Genomic DNA, 23,606 nt, shown 5'->3' with positions numbered 1-23,606 from the left:
GCAGGGAGAAGATATATAAGTATTTATATTAGTTTTTTGTCACAAATTTATCATGGAACGAATCCCATAACCTCTAAATTGATTGTTTCATACATTTTGGCAGACTAGTTGAAATTTTCTATACCATCTTTCTCGAAGCTATGCCAATGTCAACGCCGTAGTACCTACCTAATAGGGGGCGATACCACTTTATTCATATGATATTAAATAATTAATAAATATTTGGGGACAATCTTACGATAGATCGTCCTAGCCCCAAACTAAGCTAAGCTAAGATATTAGATCGCTACCGCTTGTTACTCAAAGCCCCTCTCTTAAGAAAAAGCCTTAGACAAAATAATTGCTTCTCGTTTGCTCTGATCTATTCGATACGGCTACTTATATTTTAACACTAACTTCACTTTAAAAATATTAGGTAGGTACTTACGTTAGAAGTTGTTTTCTCAAGTTTTTTTTTTATAATTTATAAATAAATACCTAATGTTTTAAATACCTAAATGGGGCAGTATAGACCTATGACACTCGTTTATTTTGTATAAATCAATAAAATGGCCCCGTTTAAAAAATAATAATCCAATAATTGCTTTATCCATAAAATAAGCTAAACTCCTTAATGTCTCGTTACGTATAAAGTTTAATTTTATTCACCTAATTCAAGGTTGATTGGCGTTGTCTTGAAAATATGTCTGCTACTTCAGAGGACAATTGCAATAGGGGATATTACTGCAATGTTCTGCCGCCAGAGTGCAGCACTACCGACTTTTATGGAGTAGACACACGATCTCTTAGATGGTTTGAGAGCTACCTCACAGGACGTACTCAATGTGTTGAGATACGTGATGTATATGGTGTGACATCTGCCTCTAATCCTTTAATTGTTTCACGGGGCGTTCCGCAAGGCTCTATTTTGGGACCACTTCTGTTTATTTTATATAGTGCAGATGTTATAAATAATGTAAATTATTGTAATTATCACTTATACGCCGACGATATGCAATTGTATATTTCATGTATGCCAAATGAAACTGACTCTGCAGTTGACAAATTAAATTAAGATTTAGAGCGCATTGCAAATTGGTGTAAGTCAAATAATCTCGTTTTAAACGCAAATAAATCTAAATTAATGATGTTCGGTTCAAGTAAGCGAGTAAGTGAGCTAGAGAGTTACGTGCCACAGGTGGTTATAATGGGTGATATGCTTGAACGTGTTTACGTCGCTCGTAACTTAGGCCTTATTATGGATGATAAATTGCGTTTTGAAGAGCACGTCACAGAACTAGTCCGAAATTGTTTTTACAGGCTCACAGTGTTATATCGAGTTCGTGACTTTATTAGTGTTGACTTGCGAATAAATCTCTGTGATTCACTCATTCTATCTAAGTTGGCTTATGCTGATGCTGTCTACGGTGGCTGCCTGCTGGCGCGTACTTCTAAATTGGTACAACGTATACAAAATGCTTGCGCTCGATATTGCTTTTATGTACCAAGCCGCTCCCATATCACTCCATTTCTAAACCGAAATAAATTATTGAATATGTCGGCCAGGCGAACGTTACACTTCTCTTTGTTAATTTTTGGAATCATGCATACAAAAAAACCATCATATTTATTTAATAAGATACAATTCTCTACGCGTGAAGTGCGGGGCGCTCAACGGCTTGTTGGCCCAAAGTACAGTACGTCTGCTTTTCGTGGCAGCTTTCGATATGCCGCCACGAAGTGTTGGAATAATCTGCCACCACCTATAAGAAATTGTACTTCGACAGCAACTTTTAAAAGTAAGATTAAAAAGTATTTAATTGATCTTCAAACTTCCAACACATGAGCTGACGTACGGTGCCAGATGCTATTATTATAATTTCTTTAAGTTTAATTGTTTCAAGTTAACAAACAAGTATGTTCACCTACTCTTTAATTGTTTAAAGCACATATTACTTATATAGGTACTGTTTTTGTCTATTAATAGTTTAAACTCACTTTCCCACATGTTAGCTTGGTTTTATTCTGTTTTATTGTTTTAATTTTTTTTTTGTGTTTTTCCTGGTTGCCCTGAAAACCAGCGCCATGACGAAGTATCTTAGTCATCGGCATATGCTGAGTGGCATCCATTTTGGTGTTAGAATATATTAGAATAAGATGTATTATAGGTTAAGTTTTATGTTTTACACCAAATAAAGTATTTCTTTCTTTCTTTCTTTCTTTCTTTCTTTCTAAATTCATAGATAATGTATAAACATACTGTGCCTTAAACTGCTTTTTGACAAGTTTTCACAGACAATATAAAATATGACATTGATGCATCAAGGCGGTTTGTTAACAAGGTACCGGTAAACGCTAATATCGAAATTTAGTTATCTGCCTCTTTATCGCTCGAATATGCAAGAGTGGTAGAGAGGCAGAAACCGAACTTTCGATTGTCGTGTTTCACGGTAGGCCATGTGATTGACGTAGTGACGCATGATGTGTCATTGATGTTTCTTTACTGTATGTGCTAGTTGTGCCATCTACGCAGAGCTGTGCCTAATATTCCCTATTACTTTGCAATTTGTTTTCCATAGATTTTAGTGTTAGACTTTGACAGTAAAAACACTAAAATACACAACCAACACAAATCGTCCCCAAAAAATCAGTCCGATTTTCAAAACAACCGACAAACGACCGTTTTAACAAACCAAAGACCATTAAAGGCATTTCGGGCCGATAAAACTTTCGTCCAAGTACAACAATCGTTTTTCGTAATGTAATTAATTTACGCACCCCTTTCGGGGGTCGATTCTGGCCCCTTCGATAATTTGTCGCGCACTTTGGTTCTCGATTCTAAAATCGTCAATAATGTTATCAAATTTCTTGTGTTTTCTGTCATTTTTGCCATGGCTCACTTAGGGAGCCTAAGGTCCACTTGGCACCTTGGCAATCACTAGAATTGGCGCAGGAATTATTAAGAAAGTGACTTATCTGACTTTCTTAACCCAGAGGAAAATCTTGAACTTATTGGGATTATTCCGATTTACTCACAATGTTTTCACCGAAAAGCGATTGTGAAATATCAATGATATTCGTAGGTATATACATACATTCCAAGAAAATCATTGGCACGAACACGAACCGGGGTTTGAACCCACGACCTTTAGCCTATCTACCGTCTGGATTCTGACTACACCACCCATTATTGCAGCAGAATTGCAGCGCAATATTACTACCGACTGCATTGCTGCCGCTATAGCCAAAAATTCGGACAGCAGTATCATGGTATAATAATATACTCCGCCTGGTACTCTATTCCGAGATTCGCGTATGACCTAACTGACACGGGCCTACGTCATCATGCTGTTTACAGGTTCTCAAACTTTAAAATGTGGGAGAATTTTAACCAACGGTGAAAATTATTTTAACGGCATTCATTTTAAGTTATTCATGTAGAAACATAGTAAAATAAAACAAATCTAATGTATTAAATTAAACTTTATTTATCTATACAAGACAATAAACGTTTGAAAAACTAATTCACAGTTACACATTAATTACCAAGCTTACGACGTGAAAAGTTTGGAAAACACTGCGACTGCTGACACTGAGCGAGAAGGAAATAACAATTAACACGCGTTCGACAAGGATGACGGTCAGGGCATGAAGTTATCTAGATCCGAATTGTCAAATGTGACAGCGCTATCTGTATGTACTCCTAACTTTACCAAAAAGGGCGTTCTTTATCAATGAAGGAAATAAACAACCAGTCACAAATAAAGCCAATATATTCAAAATAATCCCAAACCCTTATATACAATCCCAATAAAAATGTCGTTAGCGCGATGTAGAAATCGCCACTCCCGGTACAGCGCCATCTCGCGTGATATTCGGTAAACATGTTTGTATGAAACCTACATTATGGAAGTACGGACGCGAACATGCCGCCCACCAAGAACTACAGTTCTTAACCCAATTTAGAACTACATATAACAGAATAAACTTAACACATCATTTTTAACAGAAATTTCAATTTTGAACAAGTAACTAAAACATAAACATTTAGTCGTTGAAAAACTACACTTTGAAAAACTAAACCGTAACATTTATTCGGCTAATGGCAAAACAAACATTTTTGAAGTGGACCTTTTTATGAGACTAATCTTACATGAGATTATCATCTCGCGTTACCCTGCCCAAACCTGAATGCGTTTCAACCACTTGATTGCCATATAGCCATATAGCTCTTTCACCAGAACTACATCCCCTACCTCTAGTTCTGGAGTTTGCAGAGACCACTTGTATAGAGTATTTTCCTACCCTTGTAAACACGTATATTGTTGTGCACGGCGTAATCTACCCCACTACGTACAAAGGGCATTGCCATATTCACCCTGGGTGATGGTAATTCCCTTAGCAATTTATTCCGATTGTTGACTGCGGTCCGAACACATGGAATACATTTATTGACATAAGCCTTTGCCAAATTTTTGAGACCTGGGATACAAAACTTGGCCCTTATATTGTTAACCATCAGCGGTGGTCCTCCATGTAAAGTCTGGAAATGCGCATCTCGAAGGATAAGCCGAGTTAACGACGCTGATTTCTGCAACAACATTGGATGCTTTTCATCATAATTTATGTCAGCACCCTGGAGCCGCCCACCAACACGAATTATTCCGAATTCATCGAGTTGAGGAGTAAACGAGGTAAGTTGACTTTTCTTCTTTAGTTTACCCTTTTTAATTTCTTCTATTTCTTTCGCATATGCTTGCTGCTGACTCTTTTTTACCATGATTGCTAAAGCTTCATCTAATTCACTTTTCAACAGATAAGTATGACTTTTTCTTTTATTTTTCAGGAATCTTCGGCAGTACGCAACAACTCTCAACAACTTGGTAAGTGAAGAATACTTCGACCATATAGAATCTTCGCCGTCCGATCGAGTTACTGCAGTTTCCAGGTGAGTATGTATTTTTCTTTCTGCTAACTGAGTATGCTTTGGTTTTGATACTTTAGAGTCAATCACTTTCTGTTTCAGCCCTTCAGGTCCGTTAAACCAGAGTTCTTGTTTACTTACTTCGGATGCTGAGATCGGTTTTGACTTATAATCTACCATATTTTGCTCCGACTGTACGTGACTTATCCTTGGCTGATATATAGGACCTATCGTTATGTCACTGTTTAAAGTATCCCCGTTTGTGCCCTTGTACAATGCTTCGAGGACTTTGCCAACCTTACTGGTATTTCGATCTTCACCCACGATGGCATTGTAAGGTAAGTATAGTCCCTTTTCCTCTGCTTGTTGTACTGTACTGTGTAAAGGTTCCATGTGATTAAAAGCCTTATGTTCATGAAACACTTTTGTATATTTTGTTTGCAGGCGCTCATCAGTTTGAAGCTTTCTTTCCAGAGAGTGAAATCTTCGCAACGGTATCTCTCTGGACCCACTATTTACACAGGCTGGTTGTTCATCCCGGAACGGTAACCTAACAAAGTGGCGTCCGTTCTCATCCCGTGCAGTAGTCGCTTCGTTTATCTCCTCACTCCTCTTTTCCTCAGGTGTTAAGATCCTTGGATTGTTGGTAGGTTCTGATTTAAGTTCCCAATATGACCTATCCAACTGTTTCACCCGAGTGTGCATGCTAACCAGCCTGCAGGAGATGTCAGCCTTTAAACTTACGTCACCACATATAATCCATCCTAGAGACGTCTTTTGGGCCACCATAGTCTCTTGAGGTGATTTGATTAGACCTGGTTGAATGATTCGAGCATAGACCTTAGCTCCCAACAAAATGTCTATTTGATTTGGAGTGTGATACTCAGAATCTGCGAGCTCGACACTTTGTAACTCAGGCCAGGAGGTGATGGTTACGTTTGCAGAGGGTTGGTTCGTGGTAACTTTGTCAATCACATAAGCTGTTACTTCAATGGCACTGTTAGAATCGGTGCGTGATGCAATTGTGACTTGAACCGTTGACTTCAACGCTGTAATCTGCTGACCTCTCAATCCCGTTACCGAAACCTTAACTGCAGTTTGTTTTAACCCTAACTTCTTAACTGCAGCTGCGGTTATAAATGAGACCTCTGAGCCCGGATCTATCAATGCCCTTATTTGATGATGTCTTTCATTTTCCCTTGATATGGCTTTCACTACCGCGGTAGCCAGTAACCCTTGCTGTGAGACTTCATTCACGAAGTGATTTGAAACACTGGTTCCCGGTGTAGCTTCTCCCGTTGAATTTGTGACTTGCTGTATATGATCCTGTGATTCCTGTGCCACAGCTTGACTGGCTGATGGCTCCCTATTTTCATTGGCTTGCGTGTCCCCCTTTTGATGTAGCAGCGAGTGATGTCGTCTGTTACAGATTTGACAGTTTGTTGTCAATTTGCAGTATCTGGCAGAGTGATTATTACCCAAACAGTTGAAACACATCCCGTTGGTTTGAACAAAATTACGCTTAACATCCACATCTAAAGCATTGAAGTCTTTGCAATGTATTATCCTATGCTCACCTTTACAGTAATTACAAGATACATTGTTGGTGATATGCAGACTACTAACTTTTTGCACCTGATTGCCCTTGACCTGACTGAAATTCCCCTTGTAATTACTCACATATTTAGGCTGTTGGACAAATCCCGATTTCGGTTCCAAAAATTCCAAAGAATGGTATCGCGTTTGCAAAAAGTTCTTAAATTGTTCCAGTGTCGGTAACTGTTCAGACAGAGATACAGATTCGCTTACTTTACATTCCCAGTTTTTCCGACTTTCTGGATCCAATTTATGACTGACAATGTAAATGATAATAATATCCCAAGTGTTTGTATCAATTTTGAGACTAGACAATGCGTTCAACGTTTCTGTGGTACAATCTAACATATGCTTAATGTCAGTGGCAGACTCAGTCAGAAGAGTCTTTTGTCCAAAAAATCTCTTTAAAATGCAATTCGCCAAATATTGCTTGTTATTATAGCGACTCTCTAACTGGGCCCAACACTGGTCATAACTTTCACTAGAAATGGGTATGTGTCTTAGTAGCTGCTCCGCTTCGCCTGTCAAATGCGCCTTGAGGTAGTGAAGCTTCTGGATGTCATCGATGTCCTGATTTTTGTGGATGAGTGAAATGAACAAATCCCGGAATCCCATCCACTCCTCATACTTTCCCGAAAAAGTAGGAATCGTGATCTTAGGGAGCTTCACATGACTCGATTTTGACGTTGATGCTGTAGTTGACAACATGGGACTAGTATTGCTGGGTGTTGCCGTTAACTTGCTCATAGCGTTCTTAAGCCCGCATTTGTAATCCATGTATAACTCGTTGGTCGCGTCATACACATCGTCTTTCATGTATGCAGTGTCTTGTAGCACATCTTGCTCTGGCAACATCAGTATCTGCATATGCATACGTGAAAACTGTTCCCATAGTTGGTCTAAGTTTTCGAGTCTGGTTTCTACGTATGAGATGGTAATCCGCTCCTTCGGTGACTTTTTGTAGTTATTGAATGCCTTAGTAATGCGAACACTTTGATCCAGTTGTAAGTTAATACTGGCTTCCAACTTATTACTCATCTTGAAAAATTACAAGTCCCAACAAAACTAATCATGAATTTTCAAAGTCCCAATTTAGTTGCTCGTAAATCTGCTAAGTCCCCAGTATAGCAAATCTTGAAAAAATCACAAGTGTTTGGCTGATGTACCTCGATATGAAATCGGGCATAGGTTCCCCGTAGGTTCACTTTTCCTTAAATTATTCTAAGTCCTAAACACTTTGAAAATTTCTACTTCAGTCTTATGATTTTTACTAAGTCCAAATTTGACACTTGACAGTTCTACTTTCCAAATAATGACACTTTGCACAGATAAAACATAAATGTACTCACAGTTTAAAATCTTCTTACACTTTTATTTCACTAGTACTTGAACCTCAGTTGAATCTTCCCGCCAAGTTGATCACCGTGACGTCACTCAGGGTCACGGCGCTGCTGACTCCGTCGACTGCTCCAATCCGCTGCCGCCCTCGGAGACTGCACCCTCGACAACAATCCGTTGCCACTTGGTGCAGGAAGCACTACTAAAGCCCACAGTACATCCCGGTTCGCTAAGGACCAATGTATGTACTCCTAACTTTACCAAAAAGGGCGTTCTTTATCAATGAAGGAAATAAACAACCAGTCACAAATAAAGCCAATATATTCAAAATAATCCCAAACCCTTATATACAATCCCAATAAAAATGTCGTTAGCGCGATGTAGAAATCGCCACTCCCGGTACAGCGCCATCTCGCGTGATATTCGGTAAACATGTTTGTATGAAACCTACATTATGGAAGTACGGACGCGAACACTATCCTGTGTTGCCAGTAATGTAAACAGAATTACCCGAACGTCTGAAATTTCTTTCGTGAATCGGAAGATATTGCTAACGAATAATTAAAATGACGTGTTATTGTAAAATTTAAGATAAAATACATATAAATGAAAATTATAAAATTATAAAGAAATATTTTAACTTATTAACCATAGGTATAATGTACCCATGTAACATGTTATGTTGAAATAAAGTGGCAATGTTATTGTGACGTAGGCCCGTGTCACTCTGGGAATAGAAGACCATGTTTTATTAGACCATGAGCAGTATCAATTGTGACATTTGCACAGCAGTGTTGGTCATACTGCAGCAGTAATGCTGGTGTACTCAGAATTTGAAAGGTTACGAGTTTGTTAGGAACCTTAAACAGTAAGACCGTCAATAATTTGTCACACCCTTAGGGGTACTATTCCGGCTTCGATAATTTGTCGCACACTTCGGGTCGGTATCGATCTCGTAGATAATTTGTCGCTCCCTTCGGGATTTAACCTCGTAGATAATTTGTCGCTATCTGATTGATGTTTCGACATAGTTGTGGAAGTCCAATTCCCGATATTGTCAGGCCAATTCGAACGTACAGTGACATCAGAATGATTTGAATCATGTTATTTTGCGAATATACGATAACTGAATGATATCAGTAGATGTCATTCTGATGTCAGTGTACGGTTCGAATTGGCCTGAATTGGCCTGATAGTTGTGGAAGTCTTATTCCCGATGTTGTACCTATTCGTTACGGTATTGGAAAATAGAAATTAGATTTAGACGTACCTAAATAGATATCTAGAAATGAAAAGGAGCTTGTTGTTAGTTTGAGGGATTTCTCTAACAATGTGAAATCTTAAAATCAAGTTTAAAGATTAAGAGCAAACAAATTATATGTATAGATTTTATAGTTTAAGAATCATATTTTTCTGTTTGTAAATTAAATTTAAAGATCATAGTATATGTGATATCCTAAGTATAAAAAATACTCAGTAAGTAATATAATTAAGTAGGTATCAGACCAGGATTAGCAATTAGTAGTACAAGCGAGAGGTAAGAGATGTCAAAAGACGTCATTTGACAAATTGACAGTATTAACCATTTGTAGATTCCAATTGGCCCCACGATATAAGAAGCAGGTTTTATCCCTACGTGAATATAGCCAACTTTGCCACCAGGGAAAACTTTGCCCAAAACGACAATTTTAAGCGAATTCGTTAATGTAGAAAAATTTAAAATACTTATGGCCACCCTGCTATTTTTAGCAGAAAATAGGTTAAATTTGTGACAAAACTATACACCAAACATGTGCACAACTTGCCTTGGGAATTTTCAGCGAGTTGTCTTCAGGGTATAGTTTAGTTTAGTTTAGTTTAGTTTAGTTTATTTATCTCAATATACAATTTTCATACAGGTAAAATATACATACATTTCAGCTTGTACTACTTGTCGTATGATGATCGTTTTTCAGAATAATAATAAGAATTAGAACCGAACATCAAAACATAAAATAAAATAAAATTAGTACATAACAAATCAAAAAGAATTCAAATCGAAATAAATTAAAAACGTCAAAATGTCACAATAGTAAAAAATATAAAAATAAAACAATGTCAATAGAAAAATTAGATCAGTTTCAGTACTAGAAAGTACAAATCATAGAAAATGATGTCAATAAAAAATTAAAATTAATACTAAGTCTAAAAAAATATAACATAATAAAAACAATTATTAAATAGATCTAGTACTGTATAGTACGCATCAATGTCAAGTATCTAATATACATATAACTAACTATGTTCAATATTTATTTAATTATCTGTATATATTCTTTTACGGAGTAAAGTTCCTTTTCCAACAAAAGGCTCTTCAGTCTGCGTCTAAACGTTTCCTCATTAGTCTCCTTTTTCAAGTCGACAGGTAGGTGTTCATAGTATGTCGGCCCTATGACTCGTGCGTTTTTTGCTTGCAGTACTGTGCGACGCGGCACTGTCCGGAGTTTACCCGTACTACGTAGGCACTTACCTATCACTTCCACTCGCTTATACTGTCCTAGGTTTCTTCGTGTGTACATAATTACCTCGAAAAGATACTGAGAGTAGTGTGTCATTATTTGGTGTTCAGAAAACAAGGTTTTGCAGGACTGTCTCTGATTAAGACCGAGCATTGTCCGCAACGCCCGCTTTTGCATACGTAACACTCTCTCAGCATCAGTTGAGTTGCCCCACAGAATAACACCATAAGTCATAAGCGAGTGGAAATGGGAGAAGTATGCTTGCCTCAGCGCATCACGGGAAATCAACGGCTTTAGTTTACGTAGTGCGAACACTGCACTACCAAGCCTGTCGCACAACGAGTCCACATGGTGTTTCCAATTTAAAGTAGGGTCTAGCGTGAAACCTAGGAACCTACACTTGTCACTCATCGGTATTGGACACTGAATGTTCACGCCCGAGACGCACCTGCCAGAGAACAGCATTACGTTTGATTTGTTCATGTTGAGTATCAAACCATTTGTCGAAAACCACGTTTGCATATTTCGGCGGGCAAAAAATTGTTAAAAAATGAATGCATGTAGAAACAAATTGAGAACCCTTTGACAAATATTTCCGGGTTTCAGTTATAAAACATGAAGCATAGATTATGTCCATTGAGGTTTAATCTAAAAAGGCCTAAAGACACAAAAATTTTGGCGGTGGGCAATGTAATCCAGTCCGGTTTGTACACTAAAGTAAGTTTATAAATATATACTGTATTTGATTGGTCTTATTATCCTTTATTTAGATGTTTTATCACTTTTACGCATGAAAAATACAGCAAAACTCATATTTTAGGCCATTAAACTATTGTAACAGGTTTCCTCTAAAGTGACAACCCTAGCCTTTGTAAAATGCTTAGGTGAGTCTTGTATGGAAAAGGGCAAAAACGCGTAGGCAACATTGCTCACCCGATTTATTCAAAAGTTTACATACTTATCGATAAGTTATTAACAGGAAATGGTAGGATTTCCCAAAAACTTTTTGTGATTCTTAGACATCATCATCATAAGAGCTGTATTTCAGCACCAAATTGATGTGGGCAATGTTGGCCACAACCCCGGATATCTTTGCCCGCCCTCTAAAACGCCAAAAAAGTGGGTAAAAACAGGATTAAATTTTTTTTTTCAAGTGAACTGACGCGGTTGATTACAATGAACGTGCTGAGCAAAAAAAAGTCATACGATGTCATATTTTTTTTTGAGAAATTCGTGTTTTTTCGAAAAAAGCGGGCAAAGTTGGCTATATTCACGGTACTGTAAATGCGAGAATAACTCTGTCTGTCACCATTTCACGCTTAAATCATTACTGGACTGTTTTATGAAATTTGGTAGGTATGTAGATAATTTGAAGTCAGGGGAAGGATATAGGATCGTTATTATCGATCATCATTATCATTCCTAGCAGAAAGTCCCGGGAAATAGTTCGTATTTTAAATATATTTCATTTCCAACTCAGAATAACCGCCTGTCAATGTTAGCGAACAGAATAATCCCCTAAATCGGGATAAATTCGAGTTTCTAATATTTTAAAAAGTTCCGAAATGTGCTGATTTCTTTATTCTTCGTTAATGAAGTCGATTTAAGGTACTTTTAAAGGCTTTTAAAAGTTAAGGCCTTTGTGAAGACTAATATTGGGAGACGGATTTTGGAGGGCGAAATTTGGATAATTTTGAAGATTGTTTGATACAGGGTGATTTGGGGTTGTTTGGTTAACTATTTGAGCGAGTTAAGAGAGCATTATTTCGGCTTGGAAATCACAACTTACCTATGAATTAAAGTATTATAAAAATATCATTTATTTCGACCAACTGAGGATTATATTATAAATAAATATCAGGGGACATCTTACACAGATCAACGTAGCCCCAAACTAAGCAAAGCTTGTACTATGGCTGCTAGGCAAGGCAACGATATACATATACTTATGTATATAGATAAATACGTACTTATATAGATAAAAAACACCCATGACTCAGGAACAAATATTTGTGTAAGTACATCACACAATAAATATGAAATTGTTATATAAATAAAAAATATTCGAGGACTCCTACACATAAATATCTAACCACAAGCTAAGCAAAGCTTGTACTATGGGTACTATGCGACGATGCACATATTATTTATATAGACTAATACTTAAAGACGTAGAAAAAACCCATAGTTAAGAAATAAATATTTGTGATAAACATTAGTAGAAGATCTCACCAGGATTCGAACCCGGGACTCCTGTTTTGTAGGCAGGGTCACTACCGTACTAGGAGGCCGTCAAATAATTAGCTTTTTATTTTTACAAGGCTTTTTGACGTGATAACGTCTTATAAATCGATGAGCACTGGTAGCATGCACGAAAAAGTGTCACGTTGTGGACGGATCTCCATGGTAACGTTACGCAATGTCAAAGAGAATAGATTGAATAGAGGGCTCCTGTCATAGTAAATTTTGAAGTCACAGTAAATTTACTGTCATCTATCGACACACGACTAAAACTCAAAATGAAAACGTATAAAATTATCAAAAGAAATGTATATAGGTATGTAGTATACGTGCGAAAGAGATGCGTATATCTGTCGTCTCCTGCGCACGAACACGGACTCTACGCGCGTGCAAGCGCGCAGTGGTATTTGAGATAGGTACGGAAGCCGAGTCACGTCGCGTAGCGTAGCCGAGGAGCCGATATTCATTATTATATTATTGTGTAGTGGAACTAGTGGATACAGTTGAAGAAGCGAACACTACATTTTGGCGACGGGCTAAATCGGTAAGTCATTATAATATATAACTTGGTGACATTTCAAAATTACTAAATACGAAGGAATAGATACATGTATACACACCTACCTGGTTTCAAATAAAAGTGTAGCAACATAATGTGTTTAAGGAACGTAAATCAATACATGTCTTTGTATTTACGTCGTTATTTTGAGATCAACAGTGTACGGACATCTAATTTGAACAGATTGCATAAACAGTTAAACATGAGTGTGCATGGCGTAGTAGGTACCTAGGTAGTGTTAACCGGAAAATCAAAACTTGCAACAACACTAGCATCGGTGTCAATCCCTAGCGGTTGACAGCGTGGAAAAAAAAACAACAACAGAGATCGCTTGCGCATGTAATGGCGTGTAGCGTAACTAATAACTTGATCGGAATCCCGTAGAAATACGGTAAGTGCTTTCTATATCTTAATAGTAGTAATGCTCAAGTTTACAAGAGGTAAAAATAACGCATATATTATTAAAATAATCATACAACTCAAGCGTAAATGACAAAAGCCGTGCAGTATACTGTAAGTATAGGTTATAATATAAACACGATCGGGCCGCGACCTGTCGGTCGGCGAGCGCGCGGCGTAGCTTTGTAATTCAAGACAGCGACATGCGAAATTGAACCTTGTGCTTCTTAAAGGGACTTCTTATACTTTAACAAAATAAATATTGTTTTGTTTCCTGTTCTTTTTTTTAGGTTACGTTAATGTAGTGATTTGAAATTACCTAACCTAACTAAGAAATTAAATGGACATAACGCCATAGCGGTAATAGTACTTATAACTTTGCTATTATTTTCACTTAATGCCACTACATAGGGTCGTATTTCACAAAATGTTTTGATTATGGCATTGTTTAAGTTTGTTTTCTTAAGGTACCTATTCGATAGAGATGTTGACCTAATAGACCAGTCGAAATATAATAGTCCGGTCACATAAATTTCTGGCGTTGACATTATAGTAAATATCTATTTCTTAGTCATTGTGTGATTTCAAATGAAGGAAGATACATACATTTCTATTTTACACTGTATGACTTTTAGAAAAAATTGATTATATTACTTAGGTTTTAATAGTCCAGTAATAGGAGAGTAAATAGTCCAGTAAGTGAAAATTTAAATGTATGCAAAATATGTCAAAATCAAAACCTATAGTACCAAGCAAGATGTTGTAAAGCGTGATGGCTGTTACGACTTAGATGTATAGGTATGCAGATGATGACTGTAATATACCTGGAAAAATGCATAGAAACTGGGAAGGAAGGATGCGGACTGAGTAGGATTGAACAGATGACGTCTGTTTAGTGCCTACTACAGTTCATAAATCAATATATATAAAATACATAATATGTAAAAAAAAAAAAAAAAAATGAAAAATTGGATGGAAGGATGCGGACTGAGAAGTATTAAACGGATGACGTCTGTTTAGTGCCTACTACAGTTCATAAATCAACATATATACAAAATATATATATATATATATATGCAGATGGAAATTTGGATGGAAGGACGTAGACTGAGGAGGATTAAATGGATGACGTCTGTTTAATGCCTGCTACAGTCAATATTTTTTGTCAACAGGAAGCCAACAATGACAACACCATCGCTGGCGCTTGAAAAGTTTGACTGCGAAGGTGATATCAATTCTGTATGTACACGATGGGAACGTTGGAAGAGGAGTTTGTATATTTACCTGGAAGCGGTAGGTGTTAAGACTGCTGCTAAAAAACGAGCAAGTTTGTTACACTGGGGGGGAACTGAACTACAGGAAATATTTTTTAACATACCAGGGGCAGACGTAAGATCAGAGGAGTCCGGTGAGCAGGATGTATTCCAGGTGGCCATTGAAAAATTGGACAATTACTTCGCACCTAAGCAGAATAAAAGATTTGAACGGCATACCTTTAGACAAATTAAACAAGAAAACAATGAAAAATTTGAGAAGTTCTTGGTGCGCCTTAGACAACAAGCGGTGAAGTGTCAATTTGATAACGTAGAAGATCATTTGATTGATCAAATCATAGAAAGATGTGCGTCAGAAGAACTGAGGAAAAAAATACTTAAGGGAGGAGATAACATGACGATTGAAAATATTATCTCAGAGGCTAATGCCCTGGAGGCTATTAACAGGCAATTAGAGGATTACAAAAATAAAGAAAAGAACGTGCCGATAGAGGTTAATAAAGTGGAAGAGAAGACAGACAGAAAAGGGAAAGAATGTTATAGATGCGGGAGCTGGGGACATTTGTCCAACAGTGAAAACTGTCCTGCTAGGGGAAAAAAATGCCTAAAATGTGGCAAAATTGGGCATTTTAAGTTGCAATGCAAAAGTCAGAACCTGAAAAGAAAACATGAGGACATAAAACATGATGAAACTCGACAGAAACAGTTTTCAAAGAAATTTAAAAAATCTCCTAAAGCTCATGAGGTAAGAAATATTATAGAGGAAGAGGAGGACTCTGAAACCGAAGAAGTCGAGTATTTATTTAACATAAACGGAGATGACATGGTGGTCTGTGATGTGGGAGGAGAAAAAACTATATATGATGATAGATTCAGGATCAAAAAATAATCTAATTACGGATAAGACATGGGAAAAAATGAAGGATATGGGAGTAAGGGTAGTTGACGAAATAAAAGAACCAAAGAAGAAGTTCTTCCCCTATGGATCTAAAACACCTTTGCGACTGCTGGGATCTTTCCGCTCCGACATTAAATTAGCCGGGAGAGAAGAAAACGCAATTTTCTATGTGGTAGATAAAGGTACACAAAATTTACTGGGGAAGACAACAGCAACTAAGTTGGGGGTTTTAAGAATTGGGTTAGAAATAAACCAAATTCAACTAAAGCCTTTCCCTAAACTTAAAAATATTATGATTCAAATACCCATCGACGATAAGATTAAACCAATCGTTCAGCCTTACCGTAGAATTCCAATACCTTTAGAAACCAAAGTCGAGGAAAAAATTACGGAATTACTGGAAAAAGATATTATAGAAGAAGTCCATGGCCCCCCAAGTTGGATATCCCCTATTGTGCCTATAATCAAAGAAAACGGTGACATTCGGCTTTGCGTTGACATGAGACGTGCAAATAAAGCGATTAAAAGGGAAAATCATCCATTACCGACTATGGACCAACTACTACCAAAGTTTAGGAATGCTACAGTGTTCAGTAAATTAGATATTAAGGACGCATTCCACCAGCTAGAAATCCATCCAAACTCACGGGATATAACGACATTCATATCTGGAAAAGGCGTATATAGATACAAAAGATTAATGTTCGGCATTACATGCGCTCCTGAAATATTTCAAAAAACTCTTGAACGCATATTAATTGGATGTGAGGGAGTTGTCAACTTTATTGACGACATATTAGTTTTTGGCGAAGATCAAAAGGAACATGATGTCAGACTTCAGAATGTGCTGAAGGTACTTAAAGAGCATGATATCGTTCTGAAAGAAGAAAAATGTATCTACAACGTTAATAAAATTCAATTTTTAGGACACGAACTAAGTAATAAAGGAATTCGACCACTAGATAAATACGTATCGGCTATTATGGACTTCAGAGCACCCCGAACAATCTCGGAATTGCAAAGTTTTTTAGGACTCGTCAACTATGTAGGGAAGTGGATACCAAATATGGCCACAATTACTGAACCCCTGAAGGAATTATTAAGGCACAAGACAGGCAGAAATGCGGACATCCAAGAGCTCTGGAAGGAAAATCAGGAAACAGCATTTAACAATTTGAAAACGGCTTTGTCTAAAATACCTAATTTGGGATACTATAATGTTAAAAATAAAACAATGGTATTCGCAGATGCTAGTCCTGTGGGGCTCGGCGCGATCTTGGTACAAACAAGTGAAGCTGGTCCACGCATAATAGCTTACGGCAACAGAACCTTAACGGAGTGCGAGAGACGTTATTGCCAAACAGAAAAAGAAGCTTTAGCTCTGGTATGGGCAGTGGAGCACTTTCATATGTTTCTTTTTGGGAAAAGATTTGAACTCATAACCGATCATAAACCTTTAGAGGTGATATTCGGACCGAAAGCTAAACCATGTGCTCGTATCGAACGATGGATATTACGTCTACAGTCATACGACTTTCAAGTTATATATCGTCCAGGAAAAACCAACATTGCCGACTCCCTTTCCAGACTATGTAAGAACCTCGACGAACGGAACAGCAACACTAAAGGAAAAGATTTTGTACAAAACATAGTAGAACAGATAAGACCAGTAGCAATATCGCTACAAGAAATAGAAAGCAATTCTAAAGAGGACTCGGATATACAAAAAGTAAAGGCAGGCCTGTATGACTCCAAATGGGACCAACAAATAAAGAGTTACAAAATCTTAGAAAACGAGTTGTGTTTTTGTGGCGATATTCTTTTAAGGGGTAGTAAAATAATTATACCAAAAACATTGCGAGAAAAGGTTTTAGAAGCCGCCCACGAAGGCCATCCTGGAGTCGTTGGAATGAAAGCTAGGCTTAGAGCTAAAGTATGGTGGCCCAGGTACGACAAGGACGTTGAGAGACTGGTTAAGTCGTGTAAAGGATGCACCCTTGTTTCAGCGCCAAATCCCCCAAATCCGATCAAGAGAAGGGAATTGCCGACACACCCCTGGGTTGATATTGCAATTGATCTCTTAGGTCCTTTGCCGTCTGGGGATTACCTTCTGGTAGTAATCGACTACTATTCGCGGTATAAGGAAATAAAGGCTTGCCGCGATATATCAAGCAAGGCTATGATAGCTATATTGAAGGAAATGTTTAGTCGACTAGGATGTCCAATCACGATTACGGCGGACAACGGTAAACAGTTCGTTAGTCAGGAGTTCAGAGATTTTTGCCAAAATAATGACATCCATTTGTTCAACACTATCCCTTACTGGCCCCAGCAAAATGGAGAGGTGGAACGTCAGAACAGAGACATTATTAAACGTTTAAAGATAAGTCAAATTGACAAAAAGAACTGGAAAGATTCGCTCTTGGAATATCTGACTATGTATAATAGTACTCCCCATACGACAACGGGAAAGACGCCAGCGGAATTATTTTTCCAACGGAAATTTAGAGACAAGATACCGATGATAGATACGTTTGAATATAATTATAAAGACCAAGATATGGACGTCAGAGACAGGGACAGAGAGCAAAAAGAAAAAGGAAAAGAGTACGCGAACAAGAAGAGAAGAGTTGAGGATGGAAACATAAAAGTAGGGGATGAGGTTTATGTTAAAAATATGAATAAGACAAATAAGTTAGCTCCAAATTATGAGCCAACCCCTCACACTGTAGTATCTTGTAAAGGCGGAGATGTAAACATTGAAAATAACGAAACTGGACAAAGACTGAGAAGAAACATGATGCATTTAAAAAAGGTCGAAGGACAATGGAAAATCTTGGACGAAGAGACGACAGAGACGAATGATGGCGAATCAGATAATTAAATATATATCTTAAAATTTAATAAGGGATAAGAGGAAGACGTGAAGTAATGCTAATGCATGAAGCGCAAAAATATTGCTAAATATATACATAAATAAAGTGAAGTATAAAAGTACTAAGGAAGTTAACGAAGCAGGAAGTAGTTGTGTTAAAGTAATGATTATAAAAATAAATAATGATGATTATTGAAATTACTGTTTTATTTAATTATCCAAAAATATTAATACAACAAACTTAACAATAAGGAAGGGATGTAGTATACGTGCGAAAGAGATGCGTATATCTGTCGTCTCCTGCGCACGAACACGGACTCTACGCGCGTGCAAGCGCGCAGTGGTATTTGAGATACGGAAGCCGAGTCACGTCGCGTAGCGTAGCCGAGGAGCCGATATTCATTATTATATTATTGTGTAGTGGAACTAGTGGATACAGTTGAAGAAGCGAACACTACAAGGTACATGTATAAATGATTTTATTATTTTTATATCATTTTGACACATTTCCATTCACTGATATCTATGTGTTAAAATTGTTAAATATGAAACGGTGTCGTCACGCCATCAAGCCGAGCATAGGCCAAAGGTGTGTGCGCCATCTATCCGAGAATGACTTTTTCTTGATTTCCGAGGCACGTTTTTTCCTTAGACTTTATTCATCTTATACGAAGTTACATATGTCTTTGGTAATGTAATGGTAATGTTTTCTTATCGTCGTTAAATTATCGTCCATAAACCGACTTTACAGACAACCTTTTTTTAAATTAGCAAGAAAACTCCCAAGACATTTGGCAATAACGAAAGGCCGCGTCACCTTTCCGGCCTACTTTAAACATTGCCTGATCACTGAATTTCGGTCACAGATCACACACACTAGATGATGCCAGCAAGAAGATTCACGCTTACCGCTGATGCCAGGCCAGTCATTGCCAGGCATTGTTGAGGCCTCGTTCACGACTTATGGTGAGTGATTTTAAACTCCAGTAACTTGATGTATCAGTAGATTTTTTTTTGACGTGATAACATCTTATAAATATCGATGAACACCGGTAGCATGCACGACAAAGTGTCGCGTTGTGGACAGATCTCCATAGTAACGTCGTGGATAGATCTCGATGGTAACGTTACGGCCAAAGTATATAGTTATCACGCAAAATTATCATCCGTAAACCGACTTTACAGACAACCATATTTTTTAACTAAATTTTGTATATTTTATTTCATTAATGTTAAAGTTTGTCGTGAATTGTGTAAGAATGATTGGTGTGATTCAAAGCTTATTTTAAGCTTAGCACAGGCGTAAGATCGCCTATTATTATTATCAATATTACTTTAAACTTGTACAACTTTCACAGAAAGACCGATTTGGACGTAATTACGCATGAAATAGTTACCTAATAATCTTAAATAAGACAAATACTATATTTTATCGCGGAATGATTCCCTAATACAGTGAAAAGGGGGTTAATTAAAACCAAAATACTACTTTGCTAATCCGCGAAAAGATAACGTGCTAGTCAATCAGCAAATTTGCGGATTAGCAAAGTAATATTTTGGTTTTCCGCAAAGTAACGCCCGATTCTATTCACTTTTTGAAAAAGGGGTTGAAACCGAGACTGCCTACAAAAAAATGCTTGTGTACAAATTTTACATCTAACGTAATAATACGGAGTAAATACGAAGGTAATACGGAGTCTACACGAGAAAGTCTATGCCCCAGTATTATTCCAACTTAAACCAAGATGACAGTGAAGAATGGTCGGATTAATTCTTTTTTTTTGTCCAAGAATTTTCCGCCGGAATAATACGGCTGCGGGGCCGAGATAATGTTTCCGAGGAATAATAGTTCCGAGTGAGATGTCAGCTTTTCCAGTAATTAAAGGTTATTATGGGGGTTAGGGAAAAATTTGGGGGAATTTTTAGGTTTTTGCCTGAAGAAATTATTTTGGAGAGTGTGATGAGATTACCTATATTAAATAGTACGCGTGTCACACTGCAATCTAAGAGCATTTAGTAACTGGATACGCCTTGGCTGTCATTTTCTTTACAAAACAGTCTGCCGATTTTTGCGGGGGAGGGGCACGTCAAATGTATGGCTATTTCTACATGATTTGTACGTAACGTACAAATAGCACTGTCAGATAAACGTCAGTCCATACAAAAGTTTGCACAATAGGGAATATTACTGCAATGTTCTGCCGCCAGAGTGCAGGACTAATTTGTTTAGTAAACCATAGAGTAACTTAAACATACTAGGCTGAAACAGTTTTTTGACAAGTTTTCACTATGATATTGATGCATCAAGGCGGTTTGTCAGGTGGCCTACCGCGAAACACGAAAATCGAAATTTCTTTATCTGTCTCTCTATTGATCGAATAAGTAAGAGTGATAGAGAGGCAGAAACCGAACTTTCGACTGTCGTATTTCACGGTAGGCCATGTGATTGACCTAGTGACGCATGATGTGTCATTGAATGTCAATGAGGTTTGTTTACTCTATGTGCTAGTGGTGCCACCTACGCAGAGCTTTGTCTAATATTCCCTATTGATTGAAATCCTGAACTAGTGGCGCCATCTATCGCGCCATTCAAGTACTAATGTCGTGGGTGGTAGCGCTCACTCTGCTAAAGATGCCCTCTCAATAATATGCGTTTTAACTCTTAGTATTAATATTCCGTGGTCTCTCTGATAGTCCGGTATATTAATATTGGTCGCACGTAAGCGTCAGGCACCTTCGCTTTGATTATCGCAAGGAAGTCGCCAGAAAATTCGTTATTCTACGTGCTCAGGCATTCGGTGAAGATGTGTATGCGGTACCGGCGGCCATACAACTATTTCAACCTTGTGTATAATTTTGGTGCAATGCAACTTAAAATGGTCTTGAAACGTGCTAAAATTTCAAAAAGGTGACCTAAAAACTCTAAAGTGAGTGTCTATGAGAATATGTATGTCATCATGTTGTCATGTTTGTGTGGTTTTACAGCGATCCTTTCGTACGCAAAAAAGCGTAGCGTTTTAGCGACATCCTGTCTGAAGTAGAATAATAATATTTTAAGAGTCAATAATGGCATTTCGTTGTCTGTGATTGAAATACCGATTGCAGATAATGTATTATCAGTAGGGACTCATAAAAGTTATCTTCGCTTCTCACTTTTAAAATTGCCAAGCGGACCCCAGGCTCCCATGAGCCGTGGCAAAATGCCGAGACAACGCGAAGAAGAAGAACACATTATAGTTACAAAACTAATTCTACTTAAAACCTAGATAATTCGAACTCGAATCAATTATCGTTATTGACGCTAAAATTATCACCAAACAATTTCACAGACTCAAACCATTTGTGTGACAGCCGTCTAAAACAGTTTCCTTCTTAATGAAGACGAATTTGCAACCGTCTTTAAGTTAAATTAAGTGAAGTCGCACATTAGCGCAGATAACCCCGGGAACTGATTCGGACTTGCAAATGGATGTCATCTTGATTCAATTTTGACATTACATGTCTTTGCATCTCGCTCGTGTCTCACGGTGTCGCTGTCAGTATGGATTTAATGAATAATTTAAGTTATACCGTAATACCGATTGAACCCTAATGTATTTTCAGCAAAAAAAATATGTTTTCGACGAAATCATCAGTTTTGTATTCCGTGCCTCCCGTGTTATCTTACTTTTGTTACTTGATTCAATATTTCAAAATTGATTCTGTCACGTTATGTTCTAATGTATGGGGAAGACAAACAAATTATAGCCAGCATTAAATGAATGTAGTATGATACCTTAGGGTGATGCTTTACGCACACTAGTGTCCCATCCCCTCCTCCTGACGCAATCCCCCCTTTAAGCATAAAATATGTCCCGGTTGACGGTATTTAAAATAATTTTGGAGAAATAATTGCAATTTTTTAATTATCACTGAAGATACCTGGGTAAAGTCGGTAGCTCTTAATAAGGTATTTCATGGGACTTAGTTAAATCCACAATAAAAACTTATACAATACTTAATTATACTCGGTCAAGCAGATCTTGTCACTAGAAAAAGGCGGCAAATTTGAAAAATGTAGGCGCGAAGGGATACCGTCTCATAGAAGATTTGAATTTCGCGCCTTTTTCTACTGACAAGATTTGCTTGACCATCTATATGCATCAATAGCAAATAAAAAAATAGATTCGTAGAGTCCGAATACCGCTTGAGGTTGCTAAGCTAAGCGAGATTACAGTAATAAGTCCTCGCATCATCTAACTTAGAAATAGGGTTTGTGGGGTTGTTTTTTTGCTCGATGTAGTTTGCTTGAGATGGTGTGTGGAGTTTGGAAACTTAAATGGTTGATGGGAGTGTCCAAGACTTTCAAGAGTTAGTTGATTATTAATCTCAGACATAAACGTAGCTAAAATAATTCTGTGTTTGTGGGGATGCAAAATTATAAGAATATTAATTTTCATACGATGCTTTGTAGGTAGAGTTTGCACGACGGATCTGAAATGTATGGGAAGATCCGCGGATCCGGATCCAGATCCGGATAATTTCATACATTTCGGATCCGGATTGCAAACCCTATTTGTAGGTAATTATGAAAAATATTGATTAAAAATTACAAAGGCATCCGGGGGCAGAAAATCAATTTGAACCAGCATCACCAACTTTCGTGGTTTCAGTTAAGCTACAAATTAAGAACATTTTTAGTTGCGGGCTTGTGTTTCAATAATACCTACCACTGAACGATGACCGATATGTTTAGCCCCCTTGGCCACGTTCACTATGGTCAGATCGTCCTCTAGCTGCCTAGTTTTACACTTTCGCATACGTATAAAAAAATGTCTCGTCTACTTCTTGCTGCCTAGAATCTAGCAGGGTAGTTCCATTGTACCACTGCACGACGGTCGGTGGATTAGCCCCTTTGACCACACACGTCATGGTCATGCTTGTACCCTGCCATATGCACCGTCATAACAATAGAATGGAGAGCCTTGGTACACATAACAATGTCCTCATCAACAACCTCAGTCAAGAGGAAACGAGGAGAAGATT

The 23,606-nt window shown here is 37.6% G+C and overlaps 1 protein-coding gene across 9 annotated transcripts in view; it reads right to left on the bottom strand.

Moving 5' to 3' along the window:
• LOC134801938 (hemicentin-1) overlaps positions 1-23,606 on the bottom strand; it is a 669,034-nt gene that overhangs the window by 45,186 nt on the left and 600,242 nt on the right. The gene's annotated exons all lie outside the window — the stretch shown is intronic.

This window comes from Cydia splendana, chromosome 23, assembly GCF_910591565.1.
Source record: "Cydia splendana chromosome 23, ilCydSple1.2, whole genome shotgun sequence".
In the NCBI taxonomy this organism is placed as follows: Eukaryota; Metazoa; Arthropoda; class Insecta; order Lepidoptera; family Tortricidae; genus Cydia; species Cydia splendana.
This window is presented reverse-complemented; position numbering and strand designations above follow the sequence as displayed.